The sequence below is a fragment of the Camarhynchus parvulus genome, chromosome 15 (assembly GCF_901933205.1).
Source record: "Camarhynchus parvulus chromosome 15, STF_HiC, whole genome shotgun sequence".
NCBI classification, from domain to species: Eukaryota; Metazoa; Chordata; class Aves; order Passeriformes; family Thraupidae; genus Camarhynchus; species Camarhynchus parvulus.
Genome location: NC_044585.1, coordinates 9,252,888 through 9,269,422, shown reverse-complemented (window position 1 = coordinate 9,269,422; position 16,535 = coordinate 9,252,888).

Below are 16,535 nucleotides of genomic sequence, written 5' to 3'. Positions count from 1 at the left end.
CCTGATTTGGGAGTGCAGTAGTTTATGCAATTATGAAATAGCACATCAAGACCAGCCAGCCCTTCCCTCATGCCTGCATAATTCATCACTCACAGATAAGACCTCTCCTGGCTGCAGACAACACAAAGTTAGCTTTACATTCTATTCTTTAATTAAAAATTTAGATGTTTAAAGGGAGTTTGTAAACTGAACAACCATTAAAAATTTGGAGACAAGGTGTTAAAAAATGCAAACCAAGGACAGGAATAAAACAAACCACTGATTGCTGATGAGGATGGGGAGAAACCACTGAGACAAACCCACAGAGCCAATGCAGGTGGAAACCAACACCCCTGGTGTGCTTTCTGTGCACGCACACCTGTAAATCAGGCTGAAATACTGGAACCCTGGAGCGGAGGTCTCGGCATTCTGCTGGTCACAGTGACCCTGAGATGTGTTAGAAAGTCTCTTTTCCCAGCCTGGCAGTCAAAGAAGGAGTCAGAATTCTTCTGTTCTCATTCTCAAGGTTGTTTATTGTTTTTATCTATAAAATTCTTTCTCCAACCCGCCAAGGTCTGTCTGGCAGGTCAGGTTGAGGCACACTGGTGTTATCTTTTTATACTAAAAACTACGTGTACATTATTTACCATAACTTCCCAATACTTATCACCTATGTTAGACAGTGAGTTTCTGCCTTAAACCAATCCAAAAGTACCAGCATCACCCAGAACATGGAGGCTAGGAAGGAGAAGGAAAAAGGACAAGGCACACCCAAATTTCTCCATCTTGGGACCCCCAGACCCCATTATAAAAACCTCAAAAATCTATTTTTCACCCCGTGACAAACTAACTGCTATTCTACTTAAACTCTCTTGACTTGTAATTCTTCATATAATGGTGATAATTTGCTCCATGGGTCAAAATCAAAGGCACAGGGGGGTCTTGGTCTCTGTGCCAAGGTCTCTGAGCCCCCTGGCAGGGGCTTGAGCCCTGCAGGGCAGCCAGAGGAATTTCCTGGGTTCCGACACTGAGGCAGCTGAACTGCTCCAGTGGGGAGAAATCACCCTCTCCCCCAGCTCCTCCACCCCGAGGGTCTCCCCTCAGCTCCTGGGATGGCTCCCAAAAATTCCAAGGAGCAAAGGTGGCACTGAGGGAACGAGCAAGGCCGTGGCAGAGGAGGCCGGGTGGGAAACGTGGGCCCCGCTGCCTAATGGGACTTATCAATTATTATCTCAGCCCATATTTCTTTGAGGGGTGATTGTTTCACAGAGCCTGACATCTCATACAGCTTTAAATTACTCACAACCGGGACGCCTTACAAGATAGCAGTAAAATCAGGAGAGGATTGGGCAATGTAATTATAGTATGGAAATGATGTTGATCGCTCAAGCAGGAACAGACCTTGAGCTGGAGCTGATGCCTCTCTGCTCCAGCAGGCCTGGGGAGCTCCGAGCCTCCACTGGGGGCTGCAAATGAGGCCACAAGGGTGGTGGCACCAGGGACAGAGAGGGGTCAGGAGGCTGAAGGAGAGCAGGGCTGTGGTGCTGCAGAGCCGGGCTCTCGCTGGGTGGGTGCAACTCCCCTTAGGCTGAGGATGAGGGAGGCACAGCCTTGGTGAGACCCTCAGAGATGATGCTCAGAGCTTTTTCCAAGGGGCAGTTTTCCCTTGTAATCAGTAAAGGCAGTTTATCTTGGGGATTTTTTTCTTATTTAAAAAAATCACTATTTTTATTTTAAAAATTTTATTTAAAATTTTATTTTTTTTATTTTAAAAATCTTAATTTTTTATTTTAATTTTTAATTAAATTACATTTTATATATTTATTTTATATTAATAGAAAATATTTATATTGTTATTTATTATTTATTAGTATCTATTATATATTATATATTATTTATTCTTATTTATATTATATAAACTATATTTTATATATTTTTATCCATAATATATTTTTAATATTTATTTTATATTTTTATTTCTATTATTATGTTTTAAAATTGTTTTTTACGTTTTTCTAATAAAAAAACATAACAAACAGCGGAAATTTTTCTTTTCCAAAACTGGGAAGAATTGAGAAAAGAATGAAAAGGTGTTTTCACACCTTTTTTTTTTGCCCCTGCTCCCCGTGCAGAGCTGACCCCACTCCATCACAAACCAATGGTTTGTGGCTGCTCCCTCACCTGAGACAGCACTGCCCAGCCCCGCTCACCTGCTCTGGGGGCAGAATGAGCCCAACAATGAGGAAACTCCACCTCCCTGTCAGGAATCCCATGAAAAACCCCCTCGGCATCCTGCACACCCCGCTCCGGTGTCGCTGTGACCGCAGGTGTGCTCCGGGCGCTGCAGGAGCTCCCTGGTACCCCCGGTACCCGGTACCTGCACCAGGATGCTGCTGGGAACAGCAGGACCAGAGCAGCCCGGCTGGATATTTGCTGGTGACAACCAGCGAGGCTGTAGGAGAGAAAATGAATGTCCCCGAGGACAGTCACACAGCGGTGCCTTCGCCTGCAACCGCTGAGGCAGAGCCCGGTGGGAGGGCTGGGCAGGGAGCAGTAGCCCATGGGCACAGCTGACAGGACTATCAATTTGATGTTTTTAAATGCTGTTTCCAGAGGAGCTGAACAGGAAAGGCAAAAATCATGACTTGCCTTTCTTTTTTATTTATTTATTTTTTTTTTTAATTAAAAGCCCTGCTTTCTCCCACTCCTTAAAGGTGATGCTCTGTCAGGTTTAACAAGCCGCTGTCAAGCTGGGGCCGGGCACTTCCCACAGGCACCGCCGGCCCTATCCTGGGAGAAAAGCACCCAGCAGAGCAGAGCTGAGGGAGAACTGATTCCTGGGGCAGCCTCTCCTTAAATCCCTCCTCCAGGAGCACCCAGGGCTGGATGGGTCAGTGGAGGGGCTGGGATGAGCCCCCAGCACTGGGCACCTCCAGCCCCTCCAGCCCTGGCATCGCCCACCTTGTAGAGACAAATATTCGGCTGCAGCCGCCCCTGGGAACCAGAACCCTCCTTGGAGCGGTAAAACCCTGTCTGTGTGAGTGCTGAAATGATCCCGGATAATGAGGTTAATTAATATGTTCCTGTAAGCCCAGAGGCGTCGGGGAAGCTCGGGATCAGCCTGTCCCCACCGGCGGCTGTGAGATGCAGGGATTGTCCAAAGGCTGTGAGGTGCTGGAGTGCTCCAGGCCATGCCAGGAGAGTGTAAATCAGTGTTTACAAAAAGCCTTTTAAGGATGCCTGAGCAATAAAAGGGGTGTGTGGCTCTCCCCCACTTCCCACTCCACCGATTCCAGCCCAGCGGTGCTGACAAATTTCCATCCTCAGCTCGCGGTCCCAAAAGCACCTTAAAAAGCAGAGGAATTCTGGACACCGGGGCCGGGCTGGAGGGGAGCCAGCAGCCAAGGAGGCAGCTGAGAAGGATGGTCAGCAGAGCACAGGCAATAAGGCTGATGGGCCTCAGCCTGGAGAAGCGCCGCTCCTGAAACGCATCCAAACCAAGCAGCGCGTTGGGGCTGCAGTGATGTCACTGCCTGCCGTTAGCGTGGTAATTACACTGAAAGCTTTTGGCAATTGCATTCTCCAAAGGGTCATTGATGCAACCCAACCGCACCGGGAAAGGTCTCATTAGTCTTATTTCTGACTTTTGTATTTTTTGGAGCCACAGAATCCTAACAGTCTTTTCCCTCCAATAACATGATTTTGTTCTCCCTGCCCTGGCCACGCTGACAATGGGCTCTTCTCCCCCCCTTCCCAACATTCCACTTGGGAAGGCGCATTTCCAGCAGAGGAAGGGCCCTGGGAGCCCAGTTTGGGGGCTGAGTGTGGATCCATGGTCACCCGAGCAGCTCAGGAGCCGCTCCCATCCCTGGCTCCCAGCAAACCTCCTCAGGGTCCTGGGAATCCAGGGAGGTGAAAAGCAGCTGGACACACGGACGTGAGTTCCTCTGATCCAATGTTAGCAGAGCCTTCTCCTTCTCCTTGTCCCCTGTGCAGGGGCTGCAGGGAAAGGTGGCTCAGGTGCTGCTCCATGTCCCACCGACCTCATTTTGGGAGAAAGGGAGAACCTTCTGCATTTGCAGAATATTTATGGCTGTCCAGAGCATAAGAACACTGGGAGGAGATCAGAAATCAGAACCCTGTTGACAAACGGCAGGCATGGCCCAAAATAAAGCAGAGCAAAGCTCAGCAGAAACAACTGCAGGGGGTTCAGCTCAGCAGGAGCACCCAGCAGGGTGGGCAGGCCAAGCCTTGTGCTCCCACAGCAGCAGTGGTGACACCTACAGGGCAGGTGAAGGGACTTGCCCACCCCCAGCACCAGCTGGACCTCTCTTGGATGAGCCACGTGGGTTTTGCACAAAAAAAAATCCCTTTCCAGGGGATAAGGAGCATTTTGGGTCAGGGTTAGACTCAGGTCCCAACAGGTGTGAATGCCTAGAGAGACTCTGGAGAGTGGACTGGGGATAGAGAGGGGAAGGAAGTTTCTCCCCATCAAACCAAAACCAAAGAGTGATGGTTCCACAGGCCTGGGATGCTCCAAACCCACTGCCAGCATCCCAGCAGGGACAGCCAGGAGCCCAGGAAAGAACTGCCTGGCCAGCTGCCCTCTGCCTCTGGCACAAGGAGCACACTGGGGTGGGAGCTCCACAAAGAAAACCCAGAAAATCCATCCTACAAGCAGGAGCTGCTCCCCAGGACCTGCCTGAGCCCCACACCCCCTCCCAGCACATCATGTGTAGCTGTTCCTCATGCAGGCAACTGCTTTAATCAGAGAAGAAAAACCCTCAGAACACAGGATTCAAATCCACCAGGAAAGGTGACAGATTCTCCTACTCTTCAAAGGGGCTCTTTAAATATTAAAAATAGCATTGTTGTTTTAGCAACGTTAATTTAAATGATGCACACATGACACCTCCCATCACCCCGGCGTGCCAGGAGCGAGGCACAGCCAGGCAGGAGTTCCTCTGTTCTGGTTTGTCCTGTGACAGAAAAAAGGAACACATCCTGTGCCCAGGGGAGGAGGAGGAGGAGGAGGGGGTTTATTCCCACCCTGCACAGGCCCAAGGTGTGCTGAGTCTCCAGGACTCTTCCCTTCCTAAAGCCGGGCTCCCAGACCAGCCTGGCTAAACTCTCGTTCCTGTAAGACAGAACTGAAGCAAGCGGAACACAAAGAGTCACCTAAACACACACCCTGACCTTTCCTGGTCCCTCCTGCCACAGCTCAGCCCTCGCTGAGTTTGTGCCTGGCTGTCTCCTTCCCTCACTCCATGGTTCTCCCAGCTTTCATGAGCCACTTGGGGCCCTATTTTCAGGCCTTGCTGGTGGCTAAAAGGAAACAACATGTTAAAATACATGTGTGAGTTAGAGAGGTCTTGAGATAGGTTGGTCTCCTGCCTCCTGGACCAAGGGAACCTGGATTACTCAGGTTCTACAAGCTGAGGCTGAACTTGGGCGCTTGGATTGGTCACCAAAGCCATTGAGCACCTGTGGGAGAGCTGGAATCTTCATCCACCACAGGCTCTTGTGAAAAGAAAGAGTTTTTCCTTGCTCTCTGCTTCAGGGGGTCTTTGCAGAGCCAAGGAGTTCAGGTTCCACCTGCAGAGCTGGCACATTCCTTTGGGATTTATTTTCCTCAGCCTCTGGAGGGATGGAGAGCCACCTGTGACACCTTGTGCTCCACCACCACTGGTTCCAGTGAGCTCCAAGCAGCTGGAAACCTGGGAACACCTCCCAGGAGCTTCACCTTCTGCTGGGGACCCAACCAAGGGCGATGGGGGGAAGTACATGATTGTGAAATAATGGAATTCATCTGCAACTTGACCTTCACTAATGATGGATGGCCTGTTTGCACGGATCATCAGTGGAGAGCCTTCACTCTGATGCATCACCTGCAGCTGCAATGAACTGAGGGGCAAACCTGACGTCCTTGCCCAGGTCCTGGGGGCTGTGCAGAGCCTGCAGGGACAGCCCAGGCTCTGGTGACCAGGACACCTCACCTGCAGGAAGTGAGCCCCAGTTGCATTGGAAATTTGGGCTGTCAGGGGCAGTGCTCCATCAGGATGAGGTTCAGGTTCTCGTGTTCACGTGGCCCAGAGTGAAGCCGTGCATCTCATTAGGATTTGCTTCAAACCAGACCTTGCCAGAGAGCGGAGCTGCAAATAATTTGAGTCCCAGTGCTGGCTGTGTGCCTGGCTCTGAGTCATACATTGCTGAAGGAATTGTTGTAACCTGCAAATTATTTTCCTGTATTAATTCATTCTGGTGAAATAAACCCATTGCAAATTGCTATCAGCCTAAAACTGCCCATGCTGGGGTCGAGTGTGTGGGCAGTGCTTTCTGCCCTGGGTGACAGTGAGTGACAGCTTCTGCTGCTCAGCTGTGAGGGATCTGCTCTCTGTGCTCAGCATCTCACCACGGCCAAAGGGATTCCTTTTCTCAACATTTTTAATTTTTAATCTGTGATCATTTTACTGCTCAGAGTGAAGGAGGACCTGCAGTAGCTGTGTTCTGAGAGGCTCAGAGGCAGCAGGACAGGCAAAGCACTCACCTGGCTCACCTGTCCTGGTAGATAAGAGCAGGAATGTCTGTCACAGACTCCTGGTTGTTCCCTTCATCGCTCTCGTGTGGCCTTGGAGCAGCTCTGAGGTCTTCAAAAGAGCTGGAGCTGCCCTTCAGCAGGGATCACAAGCCATGGAACACCAGGGGAAGATGTTCTTTGGTGCTCCTGGCTGCAGAGCTGGCAGGGAATGCAGCTCCTCCAGGCCTGTGTGGGTCTGAGGGACTCAGTGGGGCAGGCCAGGGCAGGAGGAAAAGAGAATATAGAGAAAATCCCTTTTTCCTTCCCCACAGCTGTAACTGGTAACTAAAGGATAGAAGGTGCACGCTGCTTTGTCCCAGCTCCTGCCTTTCCTAGGCAGGGAGGTTTGGATTATGCATTCCAAGGCGTTACAAGGTCCACTGGTTTGGAACAAGAAGTCTGCCAAAACATTCAGCCTGGGAAGGGGGAGCTGAGCAGGAGAGGGCTGGAGCTGCCGCTGCTGCAGGCACAGAGAATATTAACTCTGCTCTGGGGGAAATGCCAGCGTCTCCAGCTGAGCTGATGGAGGATGCAAGCCCTGCTCCCCAAAAATTCCCTTGGATCTGATCTCCCTTTGCTGGGCTGATGGACACTCAAGGAGGAAAAACCTGGGCATGGCAATTTGGTTTCTTGACTCACACAGCCCCAGGGGTGCGGGGCTGGTTTCACAAGAGCTGTGCCCTGGGGGCACAGGGTGAACATCTCCCAGGCTGTCACCAAACACCTCCGGGCACCGTGGTGTGGCAGAGGGGGTCCAAGCAGAGCCAGCTCCTGTGCAAAATCCCCTCTGCAAAGCCCCAGTGTCCCCAGCCCACGGTAGGGACAGGCAGGGACAGGCAGTGCCATCCCTCCTGTGAGCTCTGGGTGCAGGACCTGCAGCAGCTGCTCCTCTGTGTGTGTTTGCGATGGGGCAAATAACCATGGGTTGTTTCTCTTGCTTGTTTGTTCCTTAATCGTGGCATTTCTCCTGGGATTTCAGGAATATTGTTTCCTGCTGGGTGTTAAAACATCCAGGTAAAAGCACTGTGGCCTTTGTGTGTGTTAAGACTGTGTGACCTCTTTGCTGCTCTGTGCTGGAGGAGTGCTGGTGCAGAGCTGGGTGAGCAGATGAGAAGATTTCTGTGTGTGTGTAATTACTCCAACACAGCTTCCAGTGGGATTGTGTTTGCAATCTTTCACTATTCCCTTTACAAACATGTTTGAGTGCTGCAGCTTGGCTGATGGAGAAGGCAGAGACTGTGCTCAGAGATGTCCAACAAGTGCCAGAGCCTCCCTTTGGCTGCTGAGTTGTGAAATCAGGACTGTCTGGGGCTGGTTTCTCTGCGTGGGGCTGCGGGATGAGCGCCCTGCCAGGAGCAATGACAACCACGTGCAGGAGCCTTTGGCGTGGGCAGGTCTCACACACTCATTCAGAAATGGGAACATAAGCCCCTATTAATGGGGGATTTGTTGTTGCACTTTGTTCCCTTAGCTCCTCATGTCCCTGCATGGAGGAACAAGCCAGGAACAAACACTGTGCTGACTCCAGTGATGGTTCCCTGCATGTGCAGCCTCCTCTGAGCTGCTGGAAGGACTGTGGTGACACCATATGAGGCACATCAGGCTCTCCCCAGCACTGGGAGACAGTGATTTTTGCCTTCAGATCATCCTCTCAAGCTGCCAGAGCCTAAAATAACTCTTACTCATAGAGGAGCAATGGATGCAACTCGCATTCATTATCAGCGTGTCAGTCACAGCCCGTGCCCACGTGGAAGTTTGTCCCTTCCCCTCCCACCTCCACGGCTTCCTCCTGGCTGGCAGAGCCTGGCACAGTGCCTGGTGACAGGGATTGCTCCCATCGGACCCCCGGACACAGCGGTGCCACCAGCATGGGCTGAGCCATGGGAACAGCCACGCTGAGCACTGGGAGATTGGAGCTGGGGGGTTTGAGAGGCTGTGGCCTGAAGCTGGGCTGAGGGCCAGGCAGATCTGGGTCTGCCCGGTATAAACCAGCCCAGGCACAAGCCCTAAGGGCTGGACCACCATGGCAAAGGTGCAGCAGGGGTAGATGAGGTCAGTGGGGGTGGGATGAACAGTTCACAAACACTCCAGTGCTCTCTGCTCTGCAAGGCCACATCTGTCCTTCTTCAGATTATTTGTACACCTCTGCCTTGAGAAACCTGGGGGGAGCTGCAGCAGCTCAGCCTGATGTGGCCATGAACTCCTCCTGAAGCTGCAGCATCTGTTCCCCCCTGGTCCCTGCTGGCACCTCCCTTTGCAGGGGCAGCAGCAGGAGCAGCAGCGGTGTGGGAGCTCATTGCTGATCCCCAGGGCACCCAGCCCCTCTCCCAGCCCCAGCAGGCTCAGGCTGTGAGGACAGGCTGCTCAAGAGCCCTTTCCAGCGACCACTGCCTGAATGCCCATCCTGCCCATCTCCTTGGAGCACAGGCAGTGAGATCCCAGCCGGGTGCTGGGCCCCAGGCAGAGCCCACCCCTCTCCCCAGCTCCATCACCAGCTCCCCTTTGCTCATCCCTGCACAACACATCCCTTTTGCTCCCCAGGCCACATGTGCAGCTTTACAGAGGTGACAGAGGCCTGCAAAGAGTGACCCCCCAGCACTCAGCCACCCCTGCACCCCCTCAGCACCCCTGGATGCTCCTCACGGGCTCTCACATAAGCGACGGAGAAAAGTGTCAGGCTGGGGGGAAGACAGATCACGAGCATTCCTGGCCCTGACATTTTCCTCCAGATATCCGGATTTCCATATATTTGAAAACCTAATATAAACAACAGAGAGAAAATTTGCATTTCGGGCAGTGAGGAATGAAAAATGGAGGCGGGGTAATGTATTGCTGCTCGAGGAAGAGGAATGACAGTGGTAGAGCCGAGCACACACGACAGCGCCCAATCGGCTCGTGGCAAACTCATTTCCTGGCAGAATATAGGGTTTCATCTGCTGGAACATTTAATAGGCATCAAAGAAAGATCACTTCCCTCCTCTCAGAGCAGATTGAGAGCCTTCGCTCTTGCTTTATTTTTGCCATTTTATTAAACCCTTTATATAGTTTTAATACAATATGTATGATCCTCCAGCAAACAAATAAATTCCTCGGCGCTTCCCAGATTCTAAGGATTTCTAATGGTTACGAATGTTTTATTTATATTTTCAGAGAGGCATTAAATATGCGATGTGTAAAAATATGCAACAACAACAAAAAAATAAAAATCAACCCTAATTTATTGTTGCGTTTGGAGCAGCGTTACATATGGAGTTAATTTGGGAAGCCCAGGGAAGGGGCTGAGCCCCCACACATCTGGGTTTGCTGCTGTGGCTGAAATGCTCCAAAATGCAACCTCGGGGACCTGCTGTCCTCACTCAGCTGGGCACAGGGGTGTGACATGGGCTGGGACAGCAGCAGGGGGCTGGGAGCAGCGGGAGAGCCACACACACACAGAGGGGACTGACAAACCCCTCCCCAAGTGACAAATGCCCTCCTACTCCAGAGCAGCCTCCAAGCCAACAGCCCCAGAAGAAAAGCCTGGAATTCTCATGCTGTGGCAGAAAAGGCTCATTCCCAGCTGGCTAAATGGGTTTGGGGACTGTGGATCCTGAGCTCCCACTGGATTAATCCCAGTACAACCTGTGATGGTCACTGCCGCACTCCCCAGGGCAGCAGGTGGGTGAAAATTTTGGGGAAAAGTCTTTTTGGTGCTGTCAGGTGCAAAGGAGGCTCACATGGAGGCCAGCTGGGTGATGGAGCTGGGCTGACCCTGACCATGCTTCCCTGGATGTTTGGAATTCCATTTCCCATGGCTTCCCCAAGCCTGGGTGAGGGCTGGGCGAGGAGGAGCAGGAGCGCCCAGGATGATTTTTGATGACAGCACTCAGTAGAGCTGGAAGCAGAGTGTCTGGAGAACCTTAGTTATGGCTTGGAGCAGCACTTTGCTCTGAGGTTCCCTTATTTAGGAGCCAGGCAAATGCATCAGGAGGCTTCCAGAGGCTCATCAATTCCGATCAGGTCCGGTCTGGACACACGATCTCTCCAGCTCAGGCATATCCTTGGCAGGCAGCTCCTTCCCCCTAAATATTCCAGTGCACACAAACACACACTGCTGCTGGCTGTGCCTGTGGGAAGGATTCCCGTGTCCCTGCAAAGGGGATTCTGCTGAAAACCTTCCCCTCTTGTGTGGGGACCTGCCTGGTGTGGCACAGGGCACAGTGGGGTGCCCTGTGCTAACAATGACCTGGAGTGTGTCCCCGCTGGCTGCTCCTCAATCCTTCCCAACCCAGAGCCCAGATCCTGCCTGGAGGTGCCCTCTGTCCTGGGTGATGTCCAGCTGTGCCCTCTGTCCTGGGTGATGTCCAGCTGTGACAGCACATGGCTGGACACCACACAGCCTCCAAACTGGAGATTTGGAGCATCCCCAGCAGCTGAGACTTCATCACAGAAATAAACCCCCAGTTTAGAGGTACACAGACAAGAAAGACCAAGCGTGGGGCTCACCAGGAGGCTCTTGATGCCACCCAAGAACAGCTGAGCTTGCACAAATGTATTTAGAAACCCTTGAGAAAGCCTTAATTGCACATTACAGATCTGTAACTGCTGCGCCGCTCGCAGCCTCCTGTCAGGGGCATGAGGGAGATTTTCACAGCCTTTCTATCCTGGGCACTTCCCAGCTATTCTTAATACCCTCAGAGCAACAAGAAATCTGTAAATCCCCCCAGCTGGCTCCCGTGGAGGGCGGACACTGATGCGTGGCTGGTGCTGAATACATTGTTTGTGGTCCTGTGAGCACAGCGATGTGAGGTGACCTCCTGGTTCAGGGGAACCCGCCTGAACAGAGCTGTAGTCATGTTGGCTCAGAATCTCTTTCATGTGTGTCCTCAGAAAAATGTATTTGCAGCCAACACGGCCTGGGGGGGAGCAGGGGGTGTGACAGGTGCTTGTCCCTCCTGAGAGTCATTAGTGCACACACTGAGGGACACGGGGGGACAGCGCCCTGTCACCCTCCTGGGCACCAGCTGGCACCTGCTGGGGTGGAGGGGACAATGGTACCCTGTACAGGGTCACCCAGGCTCCCACCCAGTCTCTTTCCCTGCCCCAAATCCCGCAGGGAACTCCAAAAGGCTCCCAAAGAAGGGATCCTGTGTGCAGAACCAGGTGTTTGTTCTGGGCTGGCCACAGAGCTCTCAGCCAAAGCAAAACCAGTCACCACTCTGGTTATCCCAAAGGGAAAGGGATGTGAACATGAAGAGACAACAGAAAAAATTCTGTTGTCACTAACAGCTGGACTCCATGACCTTAGAGTTCTTTTCAAAACTAAATGATTCCACGATTCTCACCAAATCCTTCTTTTTGTGTACTCTTTGCAAATACACCTGCATTGTTAAAAGGAAAATGATTTTCCAAACCCCACAAAACCCAAAATATCTTTTTAAGAACCATAAAATAAAACATCCAAATTTTAAAAACATATTTCCCAATTAGCTTTGGGATGAAATAATTCACCAAGTTAATATCTTTTCCTGCTCCCAAGCTTGTTTGGGGAGGGAGCTATTCCCCTTCCACTTCAACCAAGGCTGCTGGGAGGTTCTGGCTGTGCCCCTTGCTTTGACCTGGATTCCCAAAATCCAGGATTTGACCTTGCATTCCCAAAATCCAGCCTGGTGATGCTTGCAGAGCCTCCCCATCCCTTGGGGCATGCAGCACTTTCCCAGCCCACAATAAAAGAGAAAACAAAGTCCAGACATTTTTCCAAGATTTTCCTTAAATGGCCTAAATTCCAGAAGGAGAGGCAGGGCAGTTGCCCTCACTGGTGACTCAGGGCTGGAAGCAATTTTTCCATGACTGAGGTGAAGACACAAGTGGTGATTCCTGGCGTGGGCTGGGTGGCAGATGGGAGGTGGCCAAGACACCTGGGCAGGCTGGCTGCTGGCCACTTGGCAGGCAGGGAGGCTGGAGGGATGGAGGGAGGGATGCAGGGATGCAGAGAATGAGGGAGGGATGCAGGGATGCAGGAATCGAGGGGCTGCACTGCCCTGGCCCAGCTGTGCTCTCCTCCTGCTGTCAGCAGCTGGACACAAAGTGTTTTTCTCCACCAATCTCAGGCACCCAAGAAGCCCCACAGAGCCTGCAATGGGAGTGTGAGGATGGGACACAGCACCACAAGAGCAGGGATAAGGGAAGACACAACCTGAGCAAGCCAAGACCCCAGGAGAGTTGTCACTGTCCTTCCCACTGCTGTAGGGCTTCTTCCCACACGGGTCTCAGCCCCTTCAGCAGGGAATTGCTTAAACAGCTCTCTGAGAAATTCAACCCTTCATGCTGCTCCTCTCCTGAGGTTCAGCAGCTTCCCCCAAAAGTCTCCAGCTTGGGAGGGATTTTCCAGCTTGCTGATTGAGATCCTTAGCATCCACCAGCTCCATCCCTGCCTGCATCCCCACAGGGAACAGAGCAGGGTCGGGCGCCACTGCTGATCCATCTGACACCAGGATGGAGCAAGGCTTGGCAGCACTGCCCACTCCTGCCTGGCACTGGGATGGATCTGGGCTTGGCCCTATTGCTGATCCCACAGTTTGCATCCCATTGGTGCTGGGCAGGGCGCTTGCTGTGGCTCAGAGAGGCTGCAGAGCTCCCGAGTGGTGTTTAGCTTTCCAGGTTTGTCGCTGGAATGATGATTCTCATCACCACTTGAATTTAATTTAAATGGTTTGCTTCTGCTTTCATTTTATTGGCACCCATTAGATCCCCCTTGTACCTCTGGCATTTCCTTAATAGTCTTTTGACTCATCTGCTCTCAGGAGGAGAAACATTTTTTACAAGAACAATATGAAGTAACAGTTATAAAATCTGTAGCCCGGTGATAAATGTTAAGGACTCATATTCTTTTATTGGAAATTGCTGTCTTTCAAATGTTTAACAGATTTGTAAAAATAATTTCTCCAAAAGGTTACGGTTCTATTGAACTCCATTAGAGAGAGGCTGGGCTCTAAATCACAGCCACGTCCCGGAGCCCTCACGCGGGGGGACGCGCCAAAGTCATCACTTTCCCCATGGTACACACACAACTCCTGGCTGCTCTCCAGCACCATTCCATCGCCAGGACACTTTCCTTGACCCCCGGGTCCCCCCCGCAGCAGCCGAGGGGCCGAGTGCCGGAATCCAGGCGTGAAATGATGAAGGGCCGGGGCTGCGGCAGCTCCGCCTGCGCCGCGACCTCCGGTGGGAAATCGCCACCTTTTTTCCTTTTTTTTCCTTTTTCTTCTCCCCCCTTCTCCTCATCCCGGCCTGTCGCATGCCGGGTGGAAAAGATTGTATTTATCACCTGTCAGGGCTTGGCAGAGCTGAGTTACGTGGAGCAGGACAGCATAAAATTATCATACACAAGCATGAAATTACAAAATCGCTCGGAACTGAACAACAAAATTATTTCATTTCTGAGGGAGGCCATTCCATTTTTTAGTCGTGACACCTCAACTGCCAAACTTTGAATTGAAATTGAGTGTGAGGTGCATGGAATATAGACAGCAATAACAAGCAAAGGCATGTAAACTAGCCATGCAAATACACTACATTAATGGCCCCGGAAACCTCCCACAGGAGATATGTAACTAAATAAATGTCACATGTCCCAATAACTCAACTTTTCTTATACATTGTGAAATGAATTATGCTGCAATCGGAGCACAGGCTGCTCCTGGCGACGGGGCTCCCGTTCCCCCGGCGTTCCCCTGGACAGCTGGGGCTGTGTTTTCCCTTTCCAGGGGTTTGATGCCAGAGGTGGGTGTTCACAGCAAAACCTGGTCACTGGCTGGCTCTGCAGCAAGGCAGGACGTGGCTCCCTCAGGCACAGTTTGGTGACAGCGCTCCCGTCCTTTGTGAGAACTCCCCGCGGGTTCGGGATGCGCAGGCAGCAGGAATCACAAAATGATTAAGGCTGGAAAAGACCTTCAAGATCAAGTCCAACAATGATGTTATTGCATCTCATGCCGACTCCAGAATCCCCAGGATCCCAGAGCAGGGCTCACATTTCCATGCCACCATTGCAGCCGGGGCTCAGGGCTGCTCTGTGTGCGCTGAGAGGTTTGGCAGAGCCACGCTGGGTTCCTTGGGCTGCCTGTGCCAGCCAGGAACGGGGGGGAACAGAGCTCCCTTTCCCTCAGCCTCCTCAAAAGGAGCCCAGCTCTGCCAGGAACAGGCCCAGCACTGCATGAGGAGCATCAGAGCAGCTCCATTTTGCTGCTACCAGTAGCCTCCCAATGACTGTCGGCAAGAGGGTCCCAGAGGAGCAATGTTTTATAAACACCATTTGTGTCACAGTTTATTGTGTGTTTGTCTGGCTGTCCCCAGGGATGGCAGCCCAGCCCCTTCCAGTGCTGGCACAGCTGTGGGTGCTGCCAGGGGCCAGGGTCTGCCTGGGTGGGCAGGGGGCACAGGCAGGAGCTGCTGGGGTGGCTGGGCTGGGAGGAGGCTGCTCGATCCATCACGGGCGATGGATTTGTCAGCTGCCTCTGCAGTGCTGATGGGCTCTGCAGGGTCTGAGCAGAGCAAAGCAAATGAGGTGGGAAATAAAATTAAAAACAGAGGGGAATCATACCCTGCGACTGGGGGAGACACCCAGCTGCCTCCTGCCGGGCTGGATCACCCACCCCAAGGCACCACAAACTCCTGCTGCTGCTTTTGTTGGTTGCTGCCTGCATCCCTGCCTGCATCCCTGCCTGCATCCCTGCCTGGCTGGTGAGGAGAAACGGCCTGTGCAGCCCAGAGCCAGAGTGGGATGTCACCACCAGTGAGCTTTCTCTGGATGCCCCCAAGTCGCTCAGAGAAACTTTTGATGCCAGCAGACCCATGCCTATTAAATATTGTCCTTCTGCTCCCCTTGCTTTAAAAGAGGAAGAGGGATTTTGTAAGGCTGGAGCCCAGCAGCACTGGAAGCATCCCATACAATGATGAGTTTACAGAGAACAGAAATTCCTGCTGATTTATGATGGAGCAAACCTGGCCCTTATACCTCCCAGGCAAGCCTTTGATGCTGCCCCTTTAATCCTTGGCCACCCAGTACTAATTATAACTGTAAGATAATCTTTATATTTAATTAAAAAGAAGGAAAGGCTTCTCCATTTAACGAGAAACCTCCCACAGCAGACCCTGTGCTCTCCCAGTTCAGGTACCCATCCTTTCCTGCTCAGTTTGGAGCCAGCAGTGTGGAGCTGGGGAGGATCCCAAGGAGAATTCCCCAAAGGCAGCGCTGATCCACACCCCTGTGCTGATCACCCACCCCAGGAGGGCAGGCAGGACCAAGGGGTGCCTGTCTGAGGGTCCCTGTCCCCAGTCCAGGCACAGGACAGAGAATCTCCCTGCTCTGTGCAAGGGGACACCACAGGAAGGAGCTGGTGCTGAAGAGGAGGAAGAAAAGGAGATAGAAGGGTGATGCAGGGAAGGTGGGGGCTGTAAACCTGCTTTTCCATAGCTAAAAAAAGGGCAAGCCCTGATCAGGCAGCTGGAGCAGTGAATGCCAGGGCGTGGAAAAGTGGAGGAGGGAATCCCAGCCTGGCTCCTGGTGGTCCCTGGTGGGCACGGGAGGCACCGAGCGCTGCTCTGCTCTGCCTGCTCCGCAGAGGGGAAGGAGAGGCTGGGAAATTATCATCAGTTTAAGTCAGTTCAACTTCAGTTCCCAGAAAAATATTGGAACAAATGATCAAACAAACTATTTATAAGCACCAAGAAGATAACAGGGTGAGTAGCAGCCAACATGGGTTTGTCAAGAACAAATCGTGGCAAACCGATCTAATTTTCATCTGCGACAGGGTAATAGGGCTTCTGGATAGAAAAGAAGCAGTAAATGTCATATCTTGACTTTAATAAGATTTTTGACACCGTCTTATATGACATTCTCACAAGCAAGCTGAGGAATCAGAGTCAAGATGAAAATACTATTTGGTGAGGGTAAAACCAGTTGAAAAAGTGCAGTCAGAGACTAGTCAGGGATGGTTGGATG